The sequence below is a fragment of the Aethalodelphis obliquidens genome, unplaced genomic scaffold (assembly GCF_003676395.1).
Source record: "Aethalodelphis obliquidens isolate GAN/ISIS:26980383/991018 unplaced genomic scaffold, ASM367639v1 scaffold39, whole genome shotgun sequence".
In the NCBI taxonomy this organism is placed as follows: domain Eukaryota; kingdom Metazoa; phylum Chordata; class Mammalia; order Artiodactyla; family Delphinidae; genus Aethalodelphis; species Aethalodelphis obliquidens.
The window spans coordinates 18,661,602-18,676,008 of record NW_020837983.1 but is presented as its reverse complement, the minus strand read 5'-3'; the positions used below and the strand labels follow the sequence as shown (position 1 = coordinate 18,676,008).

The 14,407-nt window shown below is 42.5% G+C and overlaps 1 protein-coding gene across 6 annotated transcripts in view; it reads left to right on the top strand.

Moving 5' to 3' along the window:
• SYBU (syntabulin) overlaps window positions 1–14,407 on the top strand; it is a 72,374-nt gene that overhangs the window by 2,612 nt on the left and 55,355 nt on the right. The window lies entirely within an intron of this gene.

The following is a 14,407-nucleotide window of genomic DNA, read 5'->3' as shown; positions in this document are numbered from 1 at the left end:
CCTTACAAGCTGTGTGACCCTGCGCAAGTCGCTTAATCTCCTTAAGCCTCAGTTGTTACATCCATAAAATGGGATGATAATACCTACCTTGTAGAGTAGCCGAGAGGTTGAGAGAGACCACGTACCTAAGTATATTCCTAGTGCAGGTCCTGGCCTGTAGATGTGCTTAATAAATGATGTTCCTTAATACAAAGAACATATGTCAGTTTCGATACATGTTTGAGGAGGTTTCCTTAGAGTTGTGAGTATATTTGGTAAAGGCATAAATCTCTTCCTGAAGGTGCCACCGTTACCTGTTGACAGAGCCTGTTATACAGATTGAAGCACATGACTTAGAAGGACTTGTATTCTTTGAAAAGTATTAGGAATTTGGGTAAAATTTAAAGGAGTGATTGTCTTACGATTCATGAAGAATGTTTCACAGAGGATAATTTTTAGAATTTATTTAGGAAAAATGTAATTTGAAGGTTAACACATGCATGAAAAGGGACATATGAATCAATGTGCTATGATTAATGCCCTAATTTAGCAGGATACAATATTCCATTGTATTTAGTATTGGTGATTACATTTTCAGGGATTTTAAAAGTGTAGCTTTAGATTTGTTATATACTTTCACAAAATAATTCTACCCGATGCATAAGTTGTATATTAGAAATACTGTGCCGCTTATTTTTATATTTTTTTCTCTACAAGACTTCAGATTCTCTACTTGGTTTTGAAAAAATTCTATCGAAGTATTTTATTTTAAAACGTGTTGCTGAATCCAGTGTAAAATGGAAACCCACTGATGGTTTGCTTGACACTCTCCCAGGAAGAAAGAGAAAGGAGAACTGCTGGAGCAGTTAAGATTCCAAAAACCCAGAGTCGTATTTGCAGAATGTAATGCTGTTTACTTTCACTCCCTTTTGGAGTTCAGGAATCACTCTGGTTGAATGTGGATGAACCCAGGGGAATATCATTTCACACTGACACGGCTTTGTTTACATAACTCAATTCCACATTTATTTCTGAAATTCTCTCCACATAATCATTCTCTCTCTGACTGACTTCACGGTGAGCAGTGTTACCAGCAAAAAAGAAAAAGTTGGTCAAAACAAAAGAAAAATCCCCAAATAGATCTTAGAAAATATATTTGGCAAACAAATAAAATTGTTAATTTTGGCCATGAATCATTCTTTCCAAGACCCATTTCCTGGATCAACCCTCCTTCCCAGGAGACCTGTCTCCCACCAAGGCCATAATGCTGTCCATGAAAATTGAAAGTAGATATTGATCCTTCTGCCATTAACTAGTTGAGAATTGAGTGGCAGAAGCACCTAATGATGGGTGTCTATAAACCTACCTTTCGATCTTGAGCCTTGAATCCTGCCTCCAGATAGGACTCCCTCTGTTCCTGGGTCTCATCTTCCTGCTTGGCTATTCCCCAAGGTTTGGGTTGATGCCTTGTCGTTCTTTGCTTTCCTTTCCTAAGAGCCCTGGTAAAGCCCCATGATGGCTTTTGAGTGCTGTGCTGACTAAAATTGACAGGAGCAAGGTCTTTGAGGGGCATGTTAATGATGCTTTAGGAGGTCAGTTGATGGATGGGAAATAAATGGGTTTAGTACTATGGGGAGTACTGAAGCTGCAGGCAATGAGGTAGAGACTGTAAAACACGTCCAACCAGCAGGGGGAAATAGCTGGTTTTAGTCCAGCCACTTCAACACTGAAGCTGCAATACATGTTGGTTATCATGGCAGTTAGATCAGAGACCAAGGTACATGCAAATCTTAAAACTACCATCCTCTGCTAGAATGAAACTCAGATAATTTAGAGATGTCTGTTGCTGCTGTAACTTCGTAACCTTACTGTGATTGTTGTGCATTAGTTTGTTTTCTTTATAAATCATCACATTCATTAATATGAAAAAGGGCATGAAGAGTTAGAGGGGTTCTTACAATCTGATAGTGAAATTAGAGACAAAGATGTTACTCAAACACAATGCAATTTAATTTGAAAATTACAGTTTTAAAACTGCAAACTGGAGTCTTTCCTTCAATCTGTATCAAAGGCTGTATTAATTGTGAAGAGCATCAAATGTCCTAAGATATTCAGTTTTTAAAAGAAGGATAATGCATTGAGTTTACATAAAGTTAACTTTACTTATTATAAAAGGGCTATCCTTTATTTTGAGAGACTGGCTTTCCTATCGTTTGTATTATAACAAAAAAATCCAAACAGTGGTTGGAGTTGTACTTCAGCAAAATAAATGACAACTCTATGTTGAAATGTCCTCCACCCTCACCCTCATGCTTTTCCTTTAATTTTTACAGGTCTGTGAAATTAAAAGCCCGGGCGCTATTTTCAGAGTGACCTGTCTGTTTTTACCTGCTTTTCCTCCCTCCCTCCACTGCCTTCTTCTCCCTTTCCTTCCCACGGGAGCCTTGAGAGGAACATTTAATGATTTGATATTCTGTGTGCTAATTTGTATGTTGTCTCTATCTCATTTCAGAGGGAAGAAGCTGTATGTGACTTTTGCAATTCATTGAGGGCGTGTCCCCAGAGCTTTTCTTTTAATAGCTTCTTATTAGCAGAATTTCTCTGAAGAGATGCATATGTTTTGTGCATTTCATCGTGTCATTTTGCACTTGGACGTCATTCTCCTGTTAAAAGAGTCTATTCCTTACAACTTGTGCTGGGTCTTAGTCACTATGACCTCAGGTGGGCACAGCTAAGCTTATATTGTATTGGAGACCAGGCCCTATTTTGTGTGCATGGCAAGGAAAACATTGTACGTTCTTAATGAATGTTAACTAATGCTTTCTTAGAAAAAAAAAAAGAATACATAAGGAAGTACAGTTACTAGTAAGTTAATAGGAAAAAAAAACAACCACCCTGCTTTCATGTCCTCTCTTTTATTTTTAGTCAGTTTTTTTTTTAACCAATATTTTGGCATCAAATCTCTCTATCTTCCTTCCCTCTCACTCCCCCTCCCCATGTTTCCTGTTTTAACGTGCCCAGAGAAGTGATAAAACCCCTATTTGTGATCTGTGTTCTGGGTGTGGCCCATTGAATCTAGGCCTCTGTGCATTTTTCTCCCTGTTTTTTGTTGGTAGTGCATTGTTATGCATGTTTGTCGTTGTGCCACAACTCCAGCCTCTATTAGAAAAGCTAATGACCTGGGCAAGTCTGTCACATACAGCAGTCACCTGACGTGGTTAGCAGCATGACATACATTTCTCTTTGCTCAGATGAGGCAATAATTACCCCTTAGAACTAGGAGGCAGATGGATTGCTGGGTTTTAGGCTAGTTCTCCTTGGGGTACCTTGTAAACATGGCAGGTGGGGGAAATGATGCATATAGTGCGCTGATGGTTTTATGGGAGACCAGTGATTTCCCTGAGTTACATCCATGTTTCTAATGTGCACGCACATACACAGTCAAGTTTATGACTTAACCCATTAAGAAACATGTACCAGGGCTTCCCTGGTGGTGCAGTGGTTGAGAGTCCGCCTGCTGATGCAGGGGACGTGGGTTCGTGCCCCGGTCCGGGAAGATCCCACATGCCGCAGAGCGGCTGGGCCCGTGAGCCATGGCCGCTGAGCCTGCGCGTCTGGAGCCTGTGCTCCGCAGTGGGAGAGGCCACAGCAGTGAGAGGCCCGCGTACCACAAAAAAAAAAAAAAAAAAGAAACATGTACCAGATCAATCAACTGAAAGACAGAATCCAAGATTCTTCGCAGTCTAATCCTGAGTAGGGTGTTTGCAGAAAGTACTTTGGTGGTTACAGTGGCCGAGGAGGAATTCTTCTTTGAGTGCCAGTGACCTAGAGGTAATCATTGTTGCTGTTTGTGGGAAGAACAATTACGGCAAATTATAACCTGATTGGTGCCCTGCCGCGGCATGATAATGCCTCCAAAAAGTTGCCTGGCCTTGCCAAACAGAAATATTTCTGCTATGCTTTTGTCCAGTTGAGGAAACTTGGCATCTGGATAGAGAAAGCCTTTGAACATAATGATCAGAATTGAGATGAACTGATGGGAGTGAGCTGCAGTACTGAATTACACTATAAGCGAATGACTGCCAACATGCTGTGAAGAAAAAAAACAAAAACCCTAAGAATTTAGTATCATTTTAATGAGCGTGGGACCTAGGCACTGTTGCATAATATATATTTCAAGTGCTTAGCTGCCTCAGTGTCAGAAATAAGTACCCAATGAAACAGGTTACAGATGAAGGGCACACAGACAATGTCTCTTTGAGGATGTGGTAACTGCAATCAGGGGGACAAGAGCAAAATTTTTGACATTTAATTAAAAAATTACTTAGCAGTGGGAACAGTAAAAGATAATCATGTTGGAATTGGACCATGCCTGAGAGCAAATCATGGTACTTAACGTGAAAATCTTTTATGTTGTACAATACTCATGTTTATGACATTGTTTCGCAATTTCCGAGCAATTTTGTTTGTCTGCTTTTGAATCCCCAGGAAAACTTGTTTAAAATGCAGATGACTTGGCACCACCCAAGCCTATTGTCTCAGGATGGGAGGGCCCAGGAATCCGTATCTTGTAGGCTTTCTGGATGACTCTTATGCCTACTGAAGTCTGAGCCTCATGCTTTGTGTTCTGTATGTGTTTGGAGATTTTTGTGTGAGGGATGGGCGGGGTATGCCCCAGTGGCATCCCAAGATGAACAAGGATCAAAGATGGCAGAAGTGGTGGCCAGCCAAGCTGTTTAAACCCATAGCATGAGGCAAGGAAAATGCTTCCACATTCCCTGGGAATTATAGCTTCTCACTCTATATTTACAATTCCTATGTCATTAGTCTTAGCAATAATATTATTTATGTCTACATAATGGGTTTAGCTTGTGTTCAAGTGGTAGAAAAGCAAAAGGGAGGAGAAAGCATTTCCTTCCTTTATTTTCCTATGGAATCCTCTCCCTGGATTTACTATCTCTAGCCATACTTTTTTTTTTTTTTTTTTTTTGCGGTACGCGGGCCTCTTACTGTTGTGGCCCCTCCCGTTGCGGAGCACAGGCTCCGGACACACAGGCTCAGCGGCCATGGCTCACGGGCCCAGCCGCTCCGTGGCATGTGGGATCTTCCCGGACCGGGGCACGAACCCGTGTCCCCTGCATCAGCAGGCGGACTCTCAACCACTGCGCCACCAGGAAAGCCCTAGCCATACTTTTAATTCTTTTTCATTTACTTACTTTGGTATTAGGATTATCTGGGGTACACTGAAAGCAGGTGTACTGGGTACAACATGAATGTACCCTGAACACCCAGTAGGTATACTGAGAGAGATGGAAAAAAGAGAAACTGAGGCCTGGGAGTAGCAGGACATTGAGCTTCTTGCAAATGTCCACAAACATGTATTACCCAGTTAAGCATCTATTCAGTGCCTGCTAAGGATCAGGCTAAGGCTACAAAGATGAATAAAACACAGGGATTGGAAAAATCAATTATTTTACTGCCTTAACCCTGACACCAAAATAAATGGGATGCCACGTCTTTGGATGTGTTTCCCACACAACTGACTTTATCTCACTGATTTTGTGTCTGGTCCCTCTTACCCACACCCACTCCACACATACTCCTTCCTTGTCATTTGAGTTTGTTGCTCCATTTATTATCTGCGTTGGCCTCTCACATTTCATAAGCCCAAGGGTTCAAAGAAGCAGCATTCATTAGTGTGGTGTAGCAGATAAACATGAGCCTTGGCATCAACAGACCTGAGTTAAAAGCATGGAATGAGATTAGAAAGGTGGGCAGGGCCAGGTCAGGAACGGCTTTGTTTGCTGTGTGAAAAACTTGACCCCTGAGATCCAGGGTCTGTACAGGAGCTGGACCAGAAACGTAAAGAGTGAGGCCACCTGGATAGATGACAATAGAATTAGAGTCTAGAACTGGACAGTGTGTGCCCCTTCTAACAATATTCAGAATTCTTAAAATTCAGCTTTTTTTTTTCTCTTACTGTCTGGGCCAAATAGCATGCATAGGTAGCTGGATACGGCACACGGGCTGCCATTTCGCAATTGCTAGACATCTTTCAGAACCAGTGAAGGGTTTTCAGCAGGGAAGGGTTGTCTGGTTTATGACTAGATTTATAATTTAGAAAAATCTTTCTAATCACATGTTGGAGAGTGGATAGGAGGAAACAGGGAATGACGAGGAGGAACCTGCCTGTGCTGAAGGCCATTGTGGTGACCGTCTAAGTGAAAAATGATAAAGCAATATGTGTGAGGGTTGGCCCCAGAACATATGTGTCTGAATCACCGATTACAAGTGGAATGGTGTCTACATTTCCACCGGACGAACCCAAATAGAGGAGCAGGACTGGGGAGAGGGATGAGTCTGGTGACTGAGTTCAAATTAGGCTTTGCTGCATTGGAGATAAAGGTCTGGAGCTGTGAAGAGAAGTCAGAGATGCTGGTAGCTGAAGTGAAGGGACTTGGTGATACAGGTTTCCCCACTATCTTAAAGTAGAACATCCTAGGAAACCTTTTGTAAGCAGAAATGGCATAGAGTGAAGAAGCAGTCATCTTAGGACACGTCTTGCTAACGGATGCCCAAAATAAGGTAAAGCACAGACGCAACAGGCACAGTTCAAAGCTCTGGCAGCGTGATGCTGAGATGCCGAGTGTAGTTCCCAGAGGACCAGCTCTGCAGCCACACTCACTGCTCGGGCTGCACGCTACCTCTACAACAGATCGATACAAAACAGATGCTGAATGCTATTTTCGATATTTGCGTTGTTTCATAAAAGCAAACGTTCTCTTCGGATTTCTTTCGGTTATCGAAAACAATGCAAACGTAGGTCTTTCCTGAAAATGAAAAGCAAACTTTTTTTTGTAAAGCAAACTTTCTAAATATGGGGGATGGCTGTCATTACCAAAGGGGGGAACATGGAGGAAGAAGGTTAGAGGACCCTGGCTAGAACTCTGAGATAAAACGAGAGGACGCAGAAAAAGGACACCGAGGCATCTGAGAACAGGCAATAGAGGGGGAGGAGGTGAGCCAGGAGTGACCGTGTCTCCAATCCCAAAGGACGAGTGCGTTCCCAGAAGAAAGCAGCCAACAGGTTCAGATGTCAGTCGCAGCAAGAGTAAGTAAGGTGTGTTTGTAAAAGTGCTCAAGGATGAGACCACTAGGTTATCAGGGATCTTAGGTAGAAACAGTCCCAGAAAACTGTGGGGATGGACTCCAGATTGCACCAGGCTGAGATGTGAATGGGAGGTACAAAATAGGGTGTAGACAACTTTTTTAAAAAGCTTAACAGGGGGCTTCCCTGGTGGCGCAGTGGTTGGGAGTCCGCCTGCCGATGCAGGGGACATGGGTTCGTGCCCTGGTCCGGGAGGATCCCACGTGCCACGGAGTGGCTGGGCCCGTGAGCCATGGCCGCTGAGCCTGCGTGTCCGGAGCTTGTGCTCCACAGCGGGAGAGGCCACAACAGTGAGAGGCCCGCATACCGCAAAAAAAAAGCTTAACAAGGATGGGAAAGAGAAAATAGAATAAAAACAAGGGTTGCATTTAAAGTAAAGATAGGGTGTTTATCAAATCAGAGACATTTTGATAAAGTTTTTAGGCTGAGGGAAAATAGACAAGAAGAAAGAGAGAGAGAGATTGAAAATAGTAGAGAAGTGATAACTTTGTAATAAGACCAAGGTAGACCAAGAAAGACACATATGGAAAGAAAAGAAAGGCCTGAGGTGAATATAGGTAAGTTTCTTCATAGCTCAGGGTAGGTAGCTGAAGGATGCATTTCACAGTCTAGGTTAGGTGCTTCTTCTTTATCCTCCCTCTATCAGACTGCGTGACCTGGTTTGAAATTTTCATATTTAGTTACCTGACTCTCCAGTAGACTGTAAGCTCCATGAAGGCAGGAACACTATAGTTCCTTGCACTATACCTGACACACAGCGGTTGCTTAATGGAATTTGGTAGAAGGTATAATTTGGAGAACAGGACAAGTGAAATATTTTCATTCATTTAATGCATTGAGAGCAGGATACTTAGTTGCTGGGGAAGTAAAACAACTAGAACGGTACCCAGTACTCAATGTAATAGGTTTATTCAGTGAAGGAAACATTCCTGTCCAGAGGAGTTCAGCATCTCTAAATGTCAAAAAGAGTCATTTGCGTAACAGGACCATGCCTCCAGTGCTGTGGTAGCTAGAAGAGAGCTCTCTTGCTAAGAAAATCAGAAAATCCCCCACTCAAGAGTTGGTACTCGGAAGCCAGGAGAAAAACAGCAGCCCGGTTTATTTTTTATTTGTTTAGTTTATTGTGTGTATATGTAAGTGTGAGATGTGTGTGTGAGGTGCATGCGTGTGTGTGATTGGTGTGTGTGTGGATATGTCATGAGTGATATACATGTGTATGAATGAGTGTATATGAGTGTGTGAGGTGTGCACACGTTTTGTGTGCCTGATGGTGGGAGAACTAGAAGGTTTGGGTATCAGCAAAGCTTTCTGGAGGAAGTGATGCTTGAGCTCTGTTTATTCCACTCTAATCAAGCTTTCCTCCTATTCCACTGAAGTGACACCTGCCAAGTTCTCAGTGCCCTCCACCAAATCTTACGGTGGCTTCTTTGTCTTCACCTCTTCATCCCCCCTGAATTCCCATCTCAGTAAACGGCACCCGCTTCATCTAGATAACAGCAGCCCAGTTTAGAGTCAAGAAGGAATTCGGCACAAAGCCACATACCCACGTTTCCCAGGACTCAACTTGACCCTGGCCACCACCCCGCCCCACCGCCCAGGTGGATTTTACTCTGAGAAACCCTAGGGGTGGTGCATGCACTTGGGGTCCACGAGGCTGCTGGGCGTGCCTGTATTGTAAGGCGGCTTTGCTGGTGTCTGCTCACAGTAACCGCTCTAAACCTCCGCTGCTGTCGGGCTTGGACTGTGACATCTCCTGCTTTGGAGACCCAGTCCGGCCCCTCGTCTGCCAGAGCTGAGATCCTGCCCAGCTGCTCTGCGCATTGCTGGTTGTTCGTGGCGCCCGCCCTCCAGTCGCTGCCCGGGTTACACTGCTCTGGCTCCAGGAAGCCAGTCGTGTTGGGCTGACTGCTCCCACTTTTGAGGGAACCCAAACCAAACTTCCCAGTGCCCATGATGGGGGCTTGCCCAGCACTCACGCCCATCCCCTAGAAACCCATCCTTCAGCTTTTCCCTGCTCCGTGTGAATTTTCACAGGACGCCTCCTCTTTCCTGGCTGGCTCCCTCTTATTCTCTCCTCTTTAGTGTGGGAGTCCCTGAAGGTAGGATTCATCTTAGACGCTGACTCAATTCTCAGAGTTCTTGAGACCCTGTGGACCTTAACCTGCCCTTCTATGTATTCTGAGGTGTTTGTGAGGATTATCTTTTCCTTAATGCTAATTATTATGTTTTCAGCTCAAAACTAATAACCATGTGCAAACACATATGTCAGAGTGGACGTAATCACATTTATAGGGTTTATCTTGTTTTGCTTTTTGCCAAAGTGAGATCATGCTGTACTGACCTATGACCCTTTCTGTTTAAGTAAATATTTACTGAACACCTGTTGTGGGCAAGGTGCTATCCTAGGAGCTGAACTAGAGGGATGAACAACCCTGACAGGACTCCTGACCTCCAGGAATGTGTATTCCAGGCAGTCCCTGTACCTGTCACTGCTTGTCAGTCCATAGAAGTGACCCCATTCGTTGTAATGACAGCTCGTATTCCACTGTTTGGAGGGCCTTCATTTATTCAGCCATTCTTCTGTGGATGGACGTTTCATCTCTGAGGCTAACTTTCAAAATTCGGAATTTCATTTTGTGAATGTCACTGGAACTAACTTGTTCCTGAGCGTATTTCTTTCTCTCTCTCTTTTCTTTTTTTGTACCTTTTCTTTAAAGTGAAGTAAATACCATGCTTCACATATATTCCCTAAAACAATTCCTTTTTTTCCAAATAGAAAAAAATTGACATGTAGCAGTTACACAAACTGTATAATAAGCATTGTTTTTTCCTTAATGTTCTTTAACATTTCTCCATTTTTATGCCTTACTCCATCTTGACAAGCACTATCTTCAAATTCTCAATGTGAGAAAAAATAGAAGGAAGGGGGAAAGGATTTACATTGCTGCAAAAGAGCTCACTGTAATTCAGGTGTCCTAAGAGTGGTTTGCAGTTTCCTTCTTACAAGGTTCTCAAGAGATCAAGAGATAGCTTCTTAGTGTCTGTCTCTGTGTCTCTATTCTTTCCTTCCTACCTTCCAGCTCGCCTCCCTCCCTCTCCCCTTCTCCCTCTCTGCTATCTTTTCCCAACAAGGAACCTTAAAAAAAACACAAATCTTTATAAAGATATGGCTTAGAGACTGCAAATAAACTCATATTACTAAGAAGAGGGAAGATCAGAAGTATTAGTAACATCCCTGTTTTGGAAAGATCATAACCCTGTGAAAGAAAGAGCAAGAAAAATAAAAGCTTGCGAGACAGAATTCCCCACCCCCTGCTGGGGCTCACCTGTCTCCTGGCAGTGACTGAGCCACCCTGGTTCCCAATTTCAGCATCGGCTGCTCCCTCACCAAAACTCCTAGATAATGCGTCATTATACTACATTGACTATTTGGACCAAGATATTTTCCCCTGCAAATTCCTCCTGTGGTTTCTCGTACAAATCAGACAACTTGGTGCTTGGTAGAAAACCAAGTAGAGACCCTTGTTTGAGAGAAAGCACGAGTCCTGTGAAGAAATGGACCTGCCTCACCTCACTTCACTTCACGTGCTCCTTTGCTGCCGAGTGCTGCACCAGAATGACTTTTATGGGAGTACTCAAGGCTCCAAAATAGCTCAGAAATCCCGGGAATGTTTATATGGGAAATGATTATTTTGTCTCCAAGAAACCAGGGAAACGTTCATTAAATAATTTCTCAGTTCTCCACTTGGTTTTTGTAGACGTGGGTTGCATGTCTTCGTGGAGGGGCTTCGTTCCAATTACTTTAACAAGCTCACCTCCATCGGCACACACATACGCTCGCGTTTACACATCCTTCAGAGAAATTAAGTTCCCTTTGACCCCTCATCACCTTGCACCTGCCGTCTTATTTCCCTGCTCCTTCTTCACAAGCAAAACTCCAAAATCCTGTCTCCGTAATTCGCCCTCGTCAAGCACGTGAGTGACCACGTTGGCGAATGTGACGTTCTCTTGTCTGTCCTCATTTTCCTTCATTTCCCAGCGGCACTCAACACGGTTGAACAAGCCTCTTTCTTAGGAAAGATTTTCCTCCTTGGCTCCTGAGGTCCCGCCCTCTGAGAGTCTTAGCTCCACCCCATCCCTTCCCCCGTCACAGTGTCAGGTGCCTCAGTCTTCAGCCCTCTTTTCCTGCCCTCCCCAAGGGCTCAAACCTTTAAATTCCTCACTTGTAGGATGGTGATGCTCCGCTGCCCGACCTCTCCTCTGAGCTTTAGGCTCACATATCCAACTGCCTACTTGATATCTCCAGTGTCCTGGTGAATTTGTGTCTCAGATTGAACGTATCAAAACCAGAATTCTTAATTTCACCCCCCACAAACGCATAAACCCATTTTTCTCCAAACTCAGAAGTGACCACCATATTCTCCATTGCTTAAGCAAAGAACCTAGAAGGTATTCTTGACCCCTTCCTACTTTTCATTGTCATATCTTTTTTTTTTTTTTTTTTTTTTTTCGGTACGCGGGCCTCTCACTGTTGTGGCCTCTCCCGTTGCGGAGCACAGGCTCCGGACGCGCAGGCTCAGCGGCCATGGCTCACGGGCCCAGCCGCTCCGCGGCATGTGGGATCTTCCCGGACCGGGGCACGAACCTGTGTCCCCTGCATCGGCAGGCGGACTCTCAACCACAGCGCCACCAGGGAAGCCCTCATTGTCATATCTTAATGCTTCCAATTATGTTTCCAAAATGTATCCCAAATCCATCTCCTTTTCTCAATTTTTACTACTACCACCCCAAACCACTGTCATCTCTCATTTCTACTATGACAGTGGTCTCCACATGGGTTTATTGCTTCTAAACCTTCATTCCTAAAGGGGCCACACAGCATAGGGGCTAAGAAGGAGCCTCTGGAGTTATAGCCTCTTTGGACTCATATCCGCGGCTTACTGTGGCCTCAGGGAGGTGTCTTAAGCTCTAGTGCTGGTTTTGTATGCCTGTCTTATTAGTGTCTGTCTCAAAGAGATTAAGTTAACTAAATGTGTTAAGTAAGTGCTTAGTATTCTAAACATACCTGGTACTTAGTAGGCACTCAATAAATATTAGCAAGACATAACATCACTAATTCAGTCTGTTCTCCACAGACCAATCATGGTCATCTCCTGCTTAATGCACACGATGGCTTCCATTGCGCTGGAGATTAATGTAGGTTTCCTGCCTATAATCCTCCACATGCCTTCAGCCTCATCAGCAATTCTTCTCTGCCCTCAGCTTTCCAGGCCTCTTCTCAGTTTCCTCAATGCACCAAACTCCTTGTTCCCTCTTCCTGGACTTTTCTCTTCCCTGCCTTTTTCAGGATTGGTTCCTTCTCATTTTTTTGGTCTCAATTCAAATTACCTCTTCAGGACCTTCCGTGACAACCTGTCTAATGAATACCTTCTGACCTCCCACCCAGCTAGTCTCTATAGTATCACCCAGTTTGTTTCATGAACAGTACATCACAATCAAAATTTCTTCTCTGTGTGTTTTGTTACTTCTTCATTAACTGTCTCCACCACTAGAATGTGAACTCCTTGAGGACGAGGATCTTGGAGTCTTGGTCATCATTACATTTCTAATATCTTGAAGACTGTCTGGCACACAATAGGAAATCAGTAATCATTTGTGGGAAGGATGGATGGATGGATGGATGGATGAGATTCCTACACTTCAACATTGGCAGTTGTGTAGTGTCACATTGTATAATACTGAATCAAAATTAGTGTGGAGACTTGTAGACTTGTGAATTCTCACTCCGAAAAGATGCTAAAATTAGGTGAAGGAATAGAAGTTCAAATTTGGCTACTGAAAGCCTAGAATGCAAATTATCTGAACGACATGCATTAAATGGTTACTGTGTTGAAGTAAAAACTGGAAACAACTAGAGTTTCTTGTCTCAAATTTTGTGGTCTGTTTATGATGTGATGGCTTCTTTCTAACAGCTTCCTTTGTCTGTTTTTAATTTGAGCATTCCCAGAATTTCTGCTGCTTCCTCTTGGAACAAACATAGGTAGGAAAACTTAGAAAACAGTTAGCTTGTGGTGCTGAGAAAAACAAGGACTTTACAGTCAGACAAACCTGAGTTTGAATCTTTGGGTCCATACCTTAGTAGCTGTGTGGCTGGATTTGTTAACCTCTCTGAGCCTCAGTTTTTCCACCTATAAAAATGAGATACTATTAAAATTATATGATAAAAATTAGTATCCTTGCCACATGATAGCTATTTAATAAATGTTACTTTTCTTACCTACCTACATCCTTTCAGAGCATTGAATGGTTTGTAGTAAGAATTTCACAGGGTTCAGATTAACCATGAGTTTAAGCTATAGATATTTTATCTGTCTCCATTGGACTATCTTAAAAAATGTCAGTGTCTGGATCAGTAAGAGTAGTAACACCTATAACAGTGTCTGGCACGTAGTAGATACTCAGTAAATATTTGTTGAATGGATGAATAAATAGGCTGTAAACACTTTTGTCATTCATGAGAATCAACTAGATTTCTATATAGTTTAAAGTAATGTTTCCTTAAAATAGAAATGATTCTTCCTCCACATTATGCAACTGAACATTGAACAGCATCAAACCATAACTGAATGTTTCAAGACATTATGGCACAAAACCACGTTTTCTTCTGCCTGATGTTATTTTTAAGTATGTCTTTTGGAATTGTTTAGTTCAGCATTTCAGAAAACAAATGAGCTCTGAGATCTAAATTCAGAAGTGAACCAGAAGTTCTAGAGATGTTTCTTGGACTTTGAAGAAATATTTTATATGTAATCTTTAGGTTACAAGGAAGTTGAAGGAGGAACTTGGTCATCCTAATTGCCACCGAATGTGTTGGATGGCACTGGGTGTTAGACACTTTAGTTAAATATCAGGAAATTATATGACACACACACTTTGGGCAATCCTAATATTTTAAAATGTGGATTAAAAAATATATATATACAGATGTATATATGTGTGTGTATATATATACTCGCTTTGCAAAAGATATTCATTGCTTTCAAAATTTTATCAGAAAAGCATTTCAAAGTAATATGGAAAGGATAAATTTCCTAAAAATTAAGAAAATAATAGTACAGTTAACATCTAACCTTACACTGCATTTTAAAATGAATTCCAGATGGATTTGATATAATAAAAACTGAAATTATAAAAATCTAGAAGAAAGCGTAAGTAATAGTTAATTGATCTTGGAGTTAATAAGGACATTCTAAGCATTAA